Source organism: Neltuma alba, unplaced genomic scaffold, assembly GCF_004799145.2.
Source record: "Neltuma alba isolate B1F8T4 unplaced genomic scaffold, ASM479914v2 tig00011781_pilon, whole genome shotgun sequence".
Classification (NCBI taxonomy): Eukaryota; Viridiplantae; Streptophyta; class Magnoliopsida; order Fabales; family Fabaceae; genus Neltuma; species Neltuma alba.
The window spans coordinates 110,424-125,957 of record NW_021636404.1 but is presented as its reverse complement, the minus strand read 5'-3'; positions in this window follow the sequence as shown (position 1 = coordinate 125,957).

The following is a 15,534-nucleotide window of genomic DNA, read 5'->3' as shown; positions in this document are numbered from 1 at the left end:
ACATCTACCTCTCACCTCTCACCCTCTCACTCTATATTTCATTACTTATCCCATCAAACTTGCATACTTTTTCACGCATGCCTCGATCTCATTTCTCTCCCATGCATAATGTTTTTCTATTCCATCTCTCAAACATTTGGATATGGGATATGCGTGTTAAACACACACTCCAAACTTTCTTCCTCTTCCTTTCTCTCTCAAACACCATATTATCTTTCTTTTAGTCTCTCTCTAACACAAAAATACATTAATTATCAAAGTTACTTAATTACGCAAATAAAAGATTATAATATAAAATTTTTACCAAAAAAAAGATTAAAAAAATGTGAAAAAACTTTTGTCGCCGCTGAAATAAGATTCAGCGGCGACAAAAGGTCACCGCTGAAAGCTATATTCAGCGGCGACAGGAAGCGTCGCCGCTGAAACAGGATTCAGCAGTGACATAAGGTCGCCGCTGAAAGAGACATTCAGTGGCGACAGGAAGAGTCGCCGCTGAAAGAGGATTCAGCGGCGACAGTTAGTCGCCGCTAAAACCACATTCAGCGGCGACTTGAATTGTCGCTGCCGTAGTGCACACTTTCGGCGGCGACAAATTTTGTCGCCGCTGAAAGTTGAAGTTACAGCGGCGACAATAATATGTCGCCGCCATAACTCATGCTTTTGGCGGCGACATACTTGTCGCCGCAGAAAGGCCGACTTTTAGCGGCGACAATAATTGTCGCCGCTGAAAGTCATATTTTCAGCGGCGACTCCCTTTGTCGCCGCTGAAAGTGGTCGCTGAAAGTCCAGATTTTTGTAGTGAGTCGATTTCCATTCTGGAAGCAATGGTCCTATCACTGTTAGTGCATATTATTGCTTTCCGCTCTCTATTTTTCCCTATAATTTTCTTTATGCTGTTTGCTCATTTTAATTATGACGATAAGGATAAACATGGTGAAGATGAAGTTATTTTAATAACCACTGGTATAACTCTAGTTTTTTTTTTTTGTGTTATATTCATCAATAATTGGTGACATACATATAATCATTCCAAATCCATCTCATCCTTCCTCTCTTACTCTCTACCATCCTAAATACATATAGGACGTCTTTTAAGAACTATTCCTGAGAAAATTCCTTTAAGAAAATTCCTTTAAGCTTTAGCAACTCCAACAGTTACTAAGTATGCTTCTCTGGCAATCCACTCACAAGAACTATTCCTGAGAAAATTCCTTTAAGAATATACCCAAGGAGGGGGACACAGCTCCTACTTGTGGATGAACAATGATGCCAAACACACTGAACAAGCAAGAGCCTATCCATATCAAAGAAGATGACCCATGAAAGACCATCTAAAAGCCAAATATGAGAATCTCAAGCAACAAAGAACCAACCTCACTTCTATTAGTAGGAGTAAAATGGCAAACAACAACCTCAAACCAGTCACAACTCCTCTTAGTATAAGCCTTAGTAGCCATACTATTAGAGTTCAGGCCATCTATTCTAGTTCTTCCCCACCTTGCAATCTTCCGCACTAATGCCAGTGAGCCAGAAATACCTTGGTTAAGACTTATATGGCTCATGGAATGAGCTACGCCAAGACATAAAAACTCAACCCATCAAGGCATTTAGAATCACACAATAGAGACACATAAAAAACAAAAATGGCCACGTTAACAATCTCACATTTGAAAATCAAAACAAAATAAGTAGAAAAACTATGAAACTTGAAGAATACCTAAACCTCATAACCCATATGACTCCCAAAATCTTCGTTGAAATCCTTTGCTGAAGGAAACTTAACATCACTATAGAAATCCTCACTGCAGCAACAGAGAATCCCCAACTCCCACCCTTCAAATCATCCTTCACCACCATCCTTTTCAACTGTCTAGAGAGAAAACCACCATCTCGAACCAAACCGTGACATCAAGACCCATGGAGGCACCCATCGAAGATCTGCTTCCAAGGCCTATTCTAATCTTTTATTTATTTATTTTGTCAATGTATGCTTATCTTTATGTACCTTTCCAAACGTACTCCTCTAATCCTATTTATACATGTTTCATACATACCAAGAAGAATATTAAATTGCATTAACTTTCTATTAAAATATAATAACTTTTCAGCTTTGCCCATATTTAATATATATATGTTTTAAAAAAATATCTACAATATAATAAATAAAGAATAAAATAGTACATTCATGCTTAAAATTTAATAAAGTGATTTATAAATAAACCCAAGAAAAATCTTCTCCCTCTCGCTTATGAAAAGGACAAGAGGAGTAATATAATTTGCCGATTATTACTACCTCCGATTTTTAATATAAGAACTCGTTTATTTGGGTTCTAAATATAAGACTCTAATCTACTTTATCTTTCATATTTAGCTATTTTTTCTCAAAATAGTCCTTGTAATAATGGTAGTTCTAGCCAATGCACTGGATTAGCAAAGATATTTTAGGAAAAACAACACCTATTTATTATAAATAACTAACTTAACTAATTTGTTTTTAATCTACTTAAATTAATCAAGTAACTTTTATATCAAGGACGGGAGGATTGTCCTATCCTCACTAGCGATTTCTGGATGTTACATGTCTGCTTTTCCATGTCTTCTCTTTTTAATTTAATTTATTACTGAAAATAATTCTTGGCTTCGTTATCCCTATAAGTTTTCATGCAGGCATAATTTTGGCCTTATTACCCACATGTAATCATGCATCGATCATTTCATTTACTTTTGACGAGAAAATGGCTATAATTTTGAGACTTTGAGATCACGGGGGAAGTTGAAGTTAAAATGTGAATTTAAATTTTTCTCCGATTTAATAATTCAATCGAGAATAATCTAAAGTAAATAATCCTCACAATATATGCAATTCGCTTAATTTGTTTCAATTTTAATTTTCAGTCATTAATTTGACCTGCGTTGTTACTTTTTTTTTTGTAAAACTATATTTGAATTAAAATACATATTTATAAAATTGATTAATTAAACTGTAATATTCATCCGATGACTAAAATTTTTAATTGAGACAAATTAAGAGAATTACAAATTAAGATTATTCAAACTTGTTAAAATATGCGGTCTTGGCTTGCTAGGGTAATGAAATCATGCAGGATTTATGCCCAAAAAAAGCTTGTTAAAATATTCAGTTAATATCATCGTTCAAACTTCAAACTGTACGTACGGGTCTCTCTCTCTCTCTCTCTCTCGCGCCAACAAGATAGGTACGGGTCTCTCATATATATATACACAGAGAGAGAGAGAGAGAGAGAGAGAGATAAATGGAAGATTGTAAGGGTTAAATACTTGCAATTACTTTTTTTTTTTTGCCAACAATTATATTCACTTCACTTCTTTACATACATTAGAAATTGATTTAACCGATGAAAGAATAGGAGAACTCATCTTTCAGTTTTAGGAGGCATTTGGAAACCCTCATAATCACTTTAAAAATATATATTTTCATGTCAAGACAAAATTTTTCTTCTGTACTTATTTTGAATTCTGTAAAATTACTTGTGAAACGTTATTTCAAACACCCCCTAAATTAAATACTCAATTCTTTTTATGGGACCCATTCTTCAGAACAAAAACTAAAATAATGGTATAGGTTTAATATCAATTAAATTTTTTTACGCCCAGTTTTCTAATAAATTTAATTATGATATAGTATTTACTTTCTTCAATGGATGTTTTTATTGTGGTAAATTTTTATTTATAACTTATATAAAGTATGGCAGAAGTATTCACATTGTTTCAGTTATTTCCTGTAATTTCTGATTAATGTCAGCGGACTATTATTTTTTAAAATTTATATATATTAAAGGCTAAAATGCATCAGATTCCCCAAAAACTTTGGTCGTAAAATCTCCATCACCTTCAAGAACTTTAATGATTAATTATTTGATCATCAACCTTCTTACCGTTAAAATATTGGTAAAGGCGGTGATTTTACCATGTCAATATTTTTTTTTATTGTATATCATGTCATATAAAGATAACACTTGTCATCTGACATGTAATTTTGGAGTAATTCAAAATTTCTTATTTACAAAAATCAGTTAAATTAATATTTTAAATAAATTTTTATATTTAAATTTTTTATTTTTAAAATAATTAAGCATTTCTTTTTAAGTACTTAAAAAATTTAAAATTAATTTTCTAAACTGTAAGTGCTATTTTTTAAATGACATGCTATAAAACAAAAGAATATAAAATTAAGGTTGACATGGCAAAAACTGTTAATTTTAACGGTAATTTTAACGGCAGAGAAATTAATAATTAAAATATGAAACATTATGGTCCTTAATTTGAACTTTTGAAGATGAGAGAGGTTATATGCAAGTGACTTAAAATTTAGGAAAGTTCTGTGTATTTCAGTCTGTCTTAAATATTAATTAAAAATTTTTAATCAAATTTTTTAAAGATGATCAATATTACGGGATTAATTAGATCCACTTCTTAGAGGATTTTTTTTATTTTGGTGGGGGAGGGACCTTGGCAAATTCTGGAGAATGCTTCATCCAAATAGGCTAAACTATACATTTGTCTATTTAACCTTATACAAAGTTTCAATTTAGTCCTTTAATTTTAAAAGTACATTTTAAAATCTTTTACCTTTAAAATAGTTAGTCTTTTTTTTTTTACTAAAATTTTTAGTCTCAAATAGTAATTTTTTATAATAAAATAGTTTTTAAAAAAATTAAACTTAACATAATAATATTTGAGAGTGTTTTATCAATATTCAAGATTTTAATATCATCATTTTTGTTAACAGTTTCAGGATTAAACTAAAAATGTATATTTTAAAGTCAAGGGACTACATTAAAATTTTACATAAAATTAAAAAAACTAAAAGTGTATCTTAGAGACCTTCACATGCTCTATATTAAATAATGATGGAAAAATTTATGCCCAGATTTTTTTTAATGAAAAACCGTCAACATAGCTAGTTTCTCCAATCATACTAGTATATCAAACTGTCATCATAAATAAATGTTTTTTTTTAAGTATAACATTCTATTTCCTTTTGTCTCCGATATTAAGATTATTTTCTTTCTTATTACCTCCATTATTGACAAACTCAATTATTTTTATATATTTTGATATCTTTTATATGGGTTTTATCAACTTAATTAGTCCTTTGGTCTTAATTGATTGTTAATTGATTTAATATATTTTATTTTGAATTATTATTTTATAGGGGTAAAATTGTCATATTTTGGTTTAATTGTGAGTAATTGATTTTTGAGGACAATTAATGCTACCTTATTCTTAAATTTTGCTTGCAGGTTTTTGAAGATTTAAAAATAAAAATAAAAAAAGATAAAAAAATAAATTAAAAAAATATAATAATAAAAGGGGGAGCAAAACACAACGTTTTGCCCCCCAAACCTAATACACAATTAATCATCATCATCTTCATATTCGGAAGGAGGGGGAGGACGCGCCCACGGGAGCTGATGGCACAAACCAACAAAACAGAGATTCAGCGAGACAGAGCAAACCAGCGACGGCATTATTCATCATCATCTCCAACGAGCTGACGGAGAGACTGAAGGACCAGAGGGCGACGACGGGGGCTGAGTCTTGAGCCATTCTCTCCCATCACCACCGTCTTCATCCTTGCTGAACCTTCCTGGCGGCAGAGCGAGACGAAGGAGTGAGAGAGACGGCGAGAACAGGGACGACAACCCCTCACTGTTCTGTCACCGTTGGCGTCACTTCTCTGAGTCTTCCAACGGTTTCTTCGATGTTCTTCATGGCTGGACATGGTGGATTGCTGGTGGCAGCGATTTTGATGGCAAACCGAGGCTAGAGTTTCATAATCTTCCAATTCAACAATAATGGCGGGAGGTTGGATCTTTAAAGGGGAGTTTAGTTACTTTAATTTCCTGTCTAATAATTATTTAACAATTCTTAGGTCTTAGGATAGTTATTCTGATTATTAGAAAATTTTTATTGTTTAATCTGATTATATTTGGAGATTATTGTGACTGGATTATTGTTTAGCATTTGACATTGTGTTGTTTATAACTTTAATTTCAATTATAATATTATGGTTATGACATTTGTATTGATTTTGGAGTTAATATATTGTGATTTTCTGAGGTGACTTGGAATCTTGGATCATATTGTCTCTTGCTAGCTTTAATTCTGTTGTTTTGGATTTAAGGGTTCTAATTAAGCATTGGTTTTTAGCATCGTTAATCTCATTTTACTATTCTAGTTGCAGTTAGAAAGTTGGGATTTTAGGAAAATATTTTGTGGCAATTCGAGGTAGCTCGGTTATTGGATTAAAAGCTCAATTATAATTCTAAATTCATTGTTTTAACTCCCGTATCTTTTGAAGTGAGGATTGCTTGCGTTGTTGAATTGGAGGATTGATTATTATCATTGTTATTTGTGTGTTTCATTTTCATTTCTTTAATCTTCATTCATTTTAATCATTTTTATATATAAAAAAAAGTATTTTAATTCCAATTTAATTCATGGTGTTTAATTAGAAATTATCAAATCAAAAATCCTTTTTATAATTTAGGTTACTTGCATTTATTTACTAGGATTTAATTTCATTTTCGGCTCCTCAAAGTGAATACGACTCGGATTGTGCACTATATTGCATTAATTCAGTTAATTTTTGGAGTAACCCCAAAGCGACAAATTAAGGGCAATTATCTTCAATTATTAAGGTATCTTTAGTTATATATATTATATATTTTAATCATTAGATGGTAAGAGCGTATTCTTTTTTAAAAATAGTATTACCAAAATTCTTTTCTTACAAGTACAATATTTAAAAGCAGATATGTATGAACCATTCCTCAAATTTTCTCTTAGAGAGAATTACAATAAAATTTTTAAAGAAGAAAATAATTACCAGCAATATTTTTTACTTGAGATTTTATTGCAATTCTTCATTTCTTTTATTCTAACCAAAAGAGAGTACATTTCATATATTTCAGTGACCATGGGGTGATCAGCCCCCACTATCAGACATCCATGCCTGTGGGGTAAAATACACAGTCCTTTTACTAAAATTGCAAAAAAACATTTATCAAACCGAAAATTTATGCTTTTTTCCCCTAAATTTGGAGCCTTCTTTATGATTCCAGTCGTCTCATCTGATGACTATCAATCCACGCGTCACAAATTCTCCCTCGTATTCAGCTTCCTCCTGCAGATCGGTCCCATTTTAATTTATGTAAAATTAAATTATTATTGTTGTTTTTTATTTCACTCTCGAGATGGAGATCATAAGGGGGCAAAATTATATTAACCGCTCACTTCTGGAAAATAAAAATTATACATTTTTTTCTCTGATGCAATATATATATATATGCATATCATAAAGTAATTATCCTAAAAATTCCAACTAAAATATAATCCTTTAGCCATTTTTTCCCTTAAATTTTTGGAAAATGGGTCCCTTTTTGCTCCAAAAATTAGCTTCAAAATTATTTAAGCCATTTTAGCGAAATGAGCTCTTTCATAATATTCTAAACTCTGAAAATTAATATTTCATAATTTTCCCACAATTTAAATAATTTTTAATGATTATTTCTTCATAATTCTTCCTAATTCCTTTAATACCTTGAAATTCAGGATATTATATTTATCATACATGAAAATGAGGTATGTCAAAATATAAAATTTGAGAATAAAAATCAATTTGGGCATAGTGACATGCTGATCTTTTTTGGTTTTTTTGTTTTGTACTGAGATGCTGATCTTGATTTATGCATAAGATGCCTAATGTTGACATTTAAGTTGAACCTAACTTTGATGCAATGCAAGAAAAGGATAGACCCATGTGCACGTATGTATGCGTGTGTGATCTTTTTGAATGGTTGCACTGACAAAATTCCAACTCAATATATAGGACTAAATCTACTACAGCAGCTCATCTCCTTCGTTTATAATTTGCTTGGCACGTATGCTCAATTTCCCTAGAACTTAAATTAGTTACTTTTAAGATTTTTTCTTCTCATGATTAAACTCGACTAATATTAAGTTATATTTGAGTTACCAATTGTCGAGGGATGAAGGAAATACATAAGCTGAAGTTGCAACATACACGTGCAACCGAAATTCTAGAGCTAGCTTCTAACAATTTGACATTTCTGAATGAAGATAAAAAGGCGTGTGATTGGAAAAGCACTGTTGGCGTGTTGAGTTTTTTAAGAAGATATCAACAGCAAACCCAGAATTAATCTCAATGGTCACTTTTTCTCAACAAGATTAAAGGAGAATGCTTTCTTCAGTGCTGTTAAATATCATCAAGCTGAGAATTTTAACCTCTTTGTGGGTTTCACTTTAGGAATATGGTAGCAGCAATGTTCCTTGAGAATTCCAATAACTTGCTGCACATAACAGCGAAGTTGGCTTCCTCCTTTCCAACTTTAGCGCATCCCTGGTGCCGCTTAGGGAATGGCAATGGTTTAAGGTTAGAAGTTAAATTAAATGCTTTTGTGTTTGTGTGTGTTGTGTGAGGGAGATTAACACATAAACTAAAATCATTAAACCATGCACCTCCCACCTCTTTGGACCTAATGGTTAGCAGGTGAAGGATTAAATTCAACAGGAAATGAGAGATTAATTCCATTCTCCCAGATGTAACAAATATTTTAAGATACAATCTGTTAGGACTTTTATTTTACTTCTTTCCTTTCTTTAATATAGGCGGTAGAGAGTATGGTGAATCATGGAATTGAGCGTCGTCATAACAAAGACAAGTTGACTCCTCTGGACTATTTCAAAGAAAACCACAAAGAACTCAGGAAGAATGGCCAGAAATGGATGAAAGATACTGCAACTTCTTGCTCAGTTGTTGGTGCCCTAATTGTCATCATTATGTTTGCTGCAACTTTTGCTGTTCCTGGTGGAAATGATCAAATATCTGGGCGCCCAATATTTTTGAAGGAAATGTGGTTCAGAGTTTTCTTAATTTCAGATAGATACGGTGTCCTTGTTTGCTTCTACTTCTTCTGTGCTTATATTTTTGAGAATTCTTAAGTTATGCAAAAGATGACTTCCTTTACTCCTTACCTAGAAAATTGATCATAGGCCTCATTTTACTTATTCTTTCAGTTGCAACTATGCTTATAGCCTTTTCCTCAGCAATAATCATCATGTAACAACAAAACTCATCACCTTTTTGGGCTTTTCTTCCTCTTATTATGCTTGCTAGCGTGCCCATAACTATCTTTGTTTTACTACAGTTCCCTCTTCTTGTTGAAATAATTTATTCTACTTATGGTCCAGGCATCTTCCGGAAGGTGGAGAACTGGCCATGAAATGTGTGCGCTTCATATCTTATTACTTTATGTATTTTCTGTTGAATAAGAAATTCTTGATCCCCTCGATTGTGAAGCACCTGGTTTTATTTTTAGCTTAAGTAAGGGCATATGTTGGTGATGTGTGTGTATCATCAACCTTTGCACATTCAGAACATGAATATGTTGATGTCTGATTAGGCCAAATTAATTAATTTTAAAGTAGTGTATGCTTGTTTAGTTTGCTTCATCCCAAATCTCCATTTTCTGAAGGACTCCAAGAATCGTGCTTTTGGAAATGTGATGATGCATGCGCCCACTATAGTTTGAATAACCCAAATAAAATTGAACAATTTAAATTTAAATTAATAAAAAGTTTGGTAGTCTAATTTTATTCATGAGAAACTTTTCATTGACAATAAGAAATTTCAGTAAGCATAAAGTTTTTTTTTAATCCTATTTATAAGTCATCTCATTAAATTTTTAACATGAATGTACTATCTTATCCATCACTTATTATAGTATAAATATTTATTTCTTTAAATAGTATTTATATTAAATGGGGATAAAATTAAAAAGTTGTTATATTTTAATGGTGAGTTAATACAGTTCAAGAAATTTTTTTTGGGATGAAATGTGTATTTTAATTTCTAAATCTGCAAGAATTGGTGATTACAGTGAGAAGGGGAGACAGATACAAGATTTAGATATGGGTATTGTGTTTAAGTTTACATCATGGTAGGGCACTTTATGATTGTGTAATAATTCTCTACGTTCAGACAGAAAATGGGAGCTTAGAAGACATCGAAAAACTATTTGCGTTTAAAAAAATTATTAATTAAAGATAATTTATCAATATAATTCTACCCTGAGAAGTGGTTACTAGTATTGGAAATGTTGTATATATATATTTCTTATTTGGTATTGTTTTGTATGGGCTGACCGCTGCGTGTAGATATGCCTGCCCATTTTGGTGTACATGGTCAGGACTCCTTATAAATAAGAGTCCAGTAGGCCCATTTCTCTGTAATCTAATTTTCAATCAATGCAATATTCAGTTTTATTTCTTTGAGCTGTGCGTTTTGGGAGAGTGAAGGCAGGGCATCTTGTTCAACATGGCATCAGAGCCACACGCCGTCGTCTAGGGCTACCGATAGAGCCAATCGACGCGAGCCCTGAAGAACCTCACACACACAAACCCTACACAACGAATTCAATGGGAGAGGAAAAGATCGCGGCCGAAGCCATCCCCTTTTCACATCCTCTATTTTTACACCCTTCGGATACCCAGGGAACAGCGATCATTCCTCATATCCTCACCGGCACCGAGAACTATACGGTATGGTCTCGTGCGATGCGAATCGCTCTCCTCGGCAAGCATAAGCTTGGCTTCGTGGACGGATCGTGCAAGAAAGCAGATCAAGATAGCCATCTGCTGCCGCAATGGGAGAGACGCAACACTGTCGTCCTTTCGTGGTTAATCAATTCGATTTCTAAGGAATTGGCCACCGGCATCATCTATTTTCAAGATGCTCATGATGTTTGGACGGAATTAAAAGAGCGTTTTGACAAGAAAAGCGGGTCAAGAATATTTGCATTACACAGGGAAATTAACTCTCTCCGTCAAGGCCCCAATTCGGTCATGGTATACTTTTTGAAACTAAAAGAATTATGGGAGGAGCAGGCGGCGCTCGTTGCTATCCTATCTTGTAATTGTTCGACAGCTAAGGCATACTTTGATTCAATCCAAGAGCAGAAGTTACTCCAATTTTTGATGGGGCTGAACGAAAATTTTACACAAGCGCGCAGTCAAATCCTGCTCATGTCCCCTCTGCCATCTGTCAACGAGGCATATTCTATGATCATCCAAGATGAAACTCAACAGTTCATCAGCTATGGAGATAAAAATGTCGCAACAGAGGGACTCGCCATGACCGCCAGAGGAAGGGGTCGCGGACGTGGACGGGGAAGAGGAGAAAATCTCCCGGAATGTACCCATTGTCACAAGAAGGGACATGTTCGCGAAAATTGCTTCCAGATCGTTGGCTACCCGGCGAATTTCAAAGGCAATAGAGGGAGACAACAAAAGGACTTTCAGCAAGGGGGAGCAGATTCCATTAAGGATTCAGATTTTCATGGCCATGCCGCAACTACGGTCGCTCCCACTTTTACGCAAGAGCAATATGAAAAGATCCTGGAGCTACTCAAGAAAGACACAGAACCTGCAGTGCACGCATTAACTAGTACAGGTTTGATTTCTCCTATCCCTAGTTTTCAATCTTACACACATTGGATACTGGATTCGGGTGCCACAACCCACATGGCTGGTAAATTGGACCTATTTGACAGTTATGAACAATATTCTAGACCGATCAAAACAATTAAAATACCTAATGGAGATAGGTTAGCTGTCACTCATATTGGTTCGGTCACTGTAGCTGAAAGGATTATCATTCATAATGTTCTTTATGCACCCCGCTTGGAATTCAATCTTATATCTATATCCAGATTCACTAGAGAAAATAATTGCATGGCAGCCTTCTTTCCTGATCTCTGTATACTGCAGGGCCTTTAGGATGGGAGGATCAGGATGACTGGTAGAGAGTATAAGGGATTGTATGTACTAAAAGTGACCAACAGTATTCAGGATTAAGCTAATGTTGTCCAAAATGAGAAAAATTTGAAGAAGGATTGTGATATTCAATTGTGGCATAGAAGGCTAGGACATGCACCCCTATTTGTGTTAAAACATTTGAATCTTACATGTACTGATTCTTCTATACTGAATAAAGATTCTCATTCATGTGATATTTGCATTCGGTCTAAACAGACTAAGTTTCCATTTAATTCCAGTGTGATTAAATCTAAGAGATGTTTCGACTTGATCCATGCAGATGTTTGGGGTCCCTACAGGAACCCCACACATCAAGGTTTCCAGTTTTTCTTAACTTTGGTGGATGATTTTTCAAGGGGGACTTGGATATTTTTAATGAGACATAAGAATGAAGCTGAATCACATGTTAAAAATTTTATTGCTTATGTTTCAACACAATTTTCAGCCACTGTGAGAAAAATTAGGAGTGATAACGGGACTGAATTTACTAACAACCAATTAAGAACTTATTTTCAAGAAAAGGGCATAGTTCACCAAACATCCTGTCCCTATACTCCTGAACAGAATGGGGTAGTGGAGAGAAAGCATAGAACCATCATGCAAATCACTAGAGGTCTTATTTTACAGTCTGGGATTCCCATTAAATATTGGGGAGAGTGTGTCAAAATGGCTTCCTATATTGTGAATAGGATACCTTCCAAAGTAATCGATTATCAAACACCTTATGAGCGTGTCTATGGGATCAAACCAGACTTAAGTCACCTAAGAACTTTTGGATCCCTTGCTTATGCTACTGATTTGAAAGCTAATGATAAGTTACAGGCCAGAGCCATCCCTAGCATTTTCTTAGGATACCCAGATAATCAAAAGGGTTTCTTGCTCCTTAACCTGAAAGAAAGTACTTTTTTTATCAGCAGACATGTTAATTTCATCGAGGATAAGTTTCGTTTTAAAGATGTTAAGGATAATTTTCAAAAAGGAATAAGTAGTGATATAAAGTCAATGTTCTGGTTTGATTATGATAATTTTATAACTCAAGCACCTGGGACTATCAAGGGATGTGAATCAGTGAATATTAATGAGAATTCTTGTTCAGCTGGGGATAGAATGAATTGTGAAGAAGGAAGTGACAGTAATATAGATAGCAATGTTAACCGAACAAATCTTCCTGGTTAAAGATCCACTCGTGTGAGGAGACCCCCTATTTGGGCAAATGATTATGTTTGTTCCTTGTTACAGTTTGATTCCAATTATTCTGTGAAAGGAAATTGTAAATATCCCATTGATGATTATTTATGTTATGCTAATGTGTCTGCTGATCACATGTGTTTTCTGACCTCACTTGATTCTAATAATGAGCCATCATGCTATGAAGAAGCTGTGCAAAATACTAATTGGATTAAAGCCATGAAGGCTGAAATGAGTGCTTTAGAAGGTAACAAAACTTGGACAATAGTGCCTTTACCTAAGGATAAAAGACCTATTGGTTGCAAGTGGGTGTATAAAATTAAGTATAATGCTGATGGTAGTATAGATAAGTACAAGGCTAGACTTGTAGCAAAAGGTTACAGTCAGAAAGAGGGAATTGATTACCATGAAACCTTTTCCCCTGTTGTGAAAATGTTCACTGTTAGAGTTGTTTTAAAACTAGCAGCAATGAATAAATGGAGTCTTTACCAAATGGATGTGCATAATGCATTTTTACAAGGTGACTTAGATGAAGAGGTTTATATGAAAATACCTCAAGGTTTTGATAGACAGGGGGAGCAAATGGTTTGCAAACTAAATAAGTCTCTCTATGGTTTAAAGCAGGCTTCAAGACAATGGAATCAAAAATTGTCTGAAGCATTGCAAATGGGGGGATTTATACAAAGCAAATCAGATTATTCTTTGTTTCTTAAACATTTTGATCATGGAGTTGTTCTTATTCTGGTTTATGTAGATGATCTGTTGATAACTGGAAGTACTAGAATCGGTATTGATGAAACTAAAAGGTTCTTGCATAGTCATTTTAAAATGAAAGACCTAGGACAAATGAAATATTTTCTTGGCATAGAGGTAGCTAAATCTGAAAAAGGGATTGTTCTGTCACAAAGAAAATATGTGCTGGATCTTTTGTTTGAGACTGGTATGACAGGTTGTAAACCATTGGGAGTACCTATGGCGCAGAGCTTGAGACTTCTTGCTTATGATGAGAAGAAAAACCGCAAGGAAGATCTGTTGAAGGAACCAGAGAAATATAGACGATTGGTTGGTAAGTTGATTTATTTGACTATGACCCAGCCTGACATTTCTTATTCTGTGCAGACATTGAGCCAGTTCATGCAAAAGCCAACCAAAGCACACATGGCCGCTGCTAGGAGTGTTCTGAGATATCTTAAGGGAACCCCTAGGCTAGGAATTTTTATCAGCTCAGAAGGGAAACCGGAGCTAGAGTGCTACTGTGATTCAGATTGGGCTTCCTGTGCAATGACAAGAAGATCAGTTTCTGGCTATCTGCTGAAGTTGGGAGGATCGCTTGTGATGTGGAAAACTAAGAAGCAACATACTGTTTCGAAGTCTTCTGCAGAAGCTGAATACAGAGCCTTGAGTATGGCAACTTCTGAGATAGTTTGGGCTATTGGTCTGTTAAAAGACTTGGGTATAAATCATGAGGGTCCAGTGAAGGTGCACTGTGACAGCAAAGCTGCGATACATATTGTAGCTAATCCGGTTTTTCATGAGCGTACAAAACACATAAAGATAGATTGCCACTTTGTCAGGGAGAAGTGGGAATCAAAGCTGATTGATTTGTGTCATGTTAGAAGTCATGACCAAGAGGCAGACTTGCTGACAAAGGCTGTAGGAGGAAATGTGAAGAAGAGTCTTTTAGGCAAGTTAGGAACTATTGATGTTTTTAAGCCCCTAACTTGAGGGGGAGTATTGGAAATGTTGTATATATATATATTTCTTATTTGGTATTGTTTTGTATGGGCTGACCGCTTCGTGTAGATATGCCTGCCCGTTTTGGTGTACATGGTCAGGACTCCTTATAAATAAGAGTCCAGTAGGCCCATTTCTCTGTAATATGATTTTCAATCAATGCAATATTCAGTTTTATTTCTTTGAGCTGTGCGTTTTGGGAGAGTGAAGGCAGGGCATCTTGTTCAACAACTAGACATCCTGGATTATGCCAAATCGACAGATTATATTCTCGAGTATTGGATCGGCCCATCCGAAATAGCGGATTAATGCTTACCTTTTTCATTTTGGTCAAAGATTAGGGCTTACTTTACAAAAGCCCAGAAGACAGAAAGGAACGTAAGAAGGCTGAGCCATTAACATATCAAATTTCCGTCAGAGAAGGGAAGCTGCATATATATATATATATATATATATATATATTTCCATGTTCAACTGGTAAGTAATGTGTATGATTGATCTCCGTTCTTTTCAACAGAAAATATGTGTAGTTATCAAGAAATATTGCCCATTAATTGGTAGCTGCAATTTCAACCTTCAAAGCGGCGGCGATATTACACACAGTATCATCACCATCGATCAGCAACAACAGCTTCAATTGAGCTATGGAAAGGAGGCGTAATTTTAACGACATAGTTGCAGAGCTACTCGCCAAGAACAGCAGAAAAGATTGGTTTGAATGGGTTCAGAACT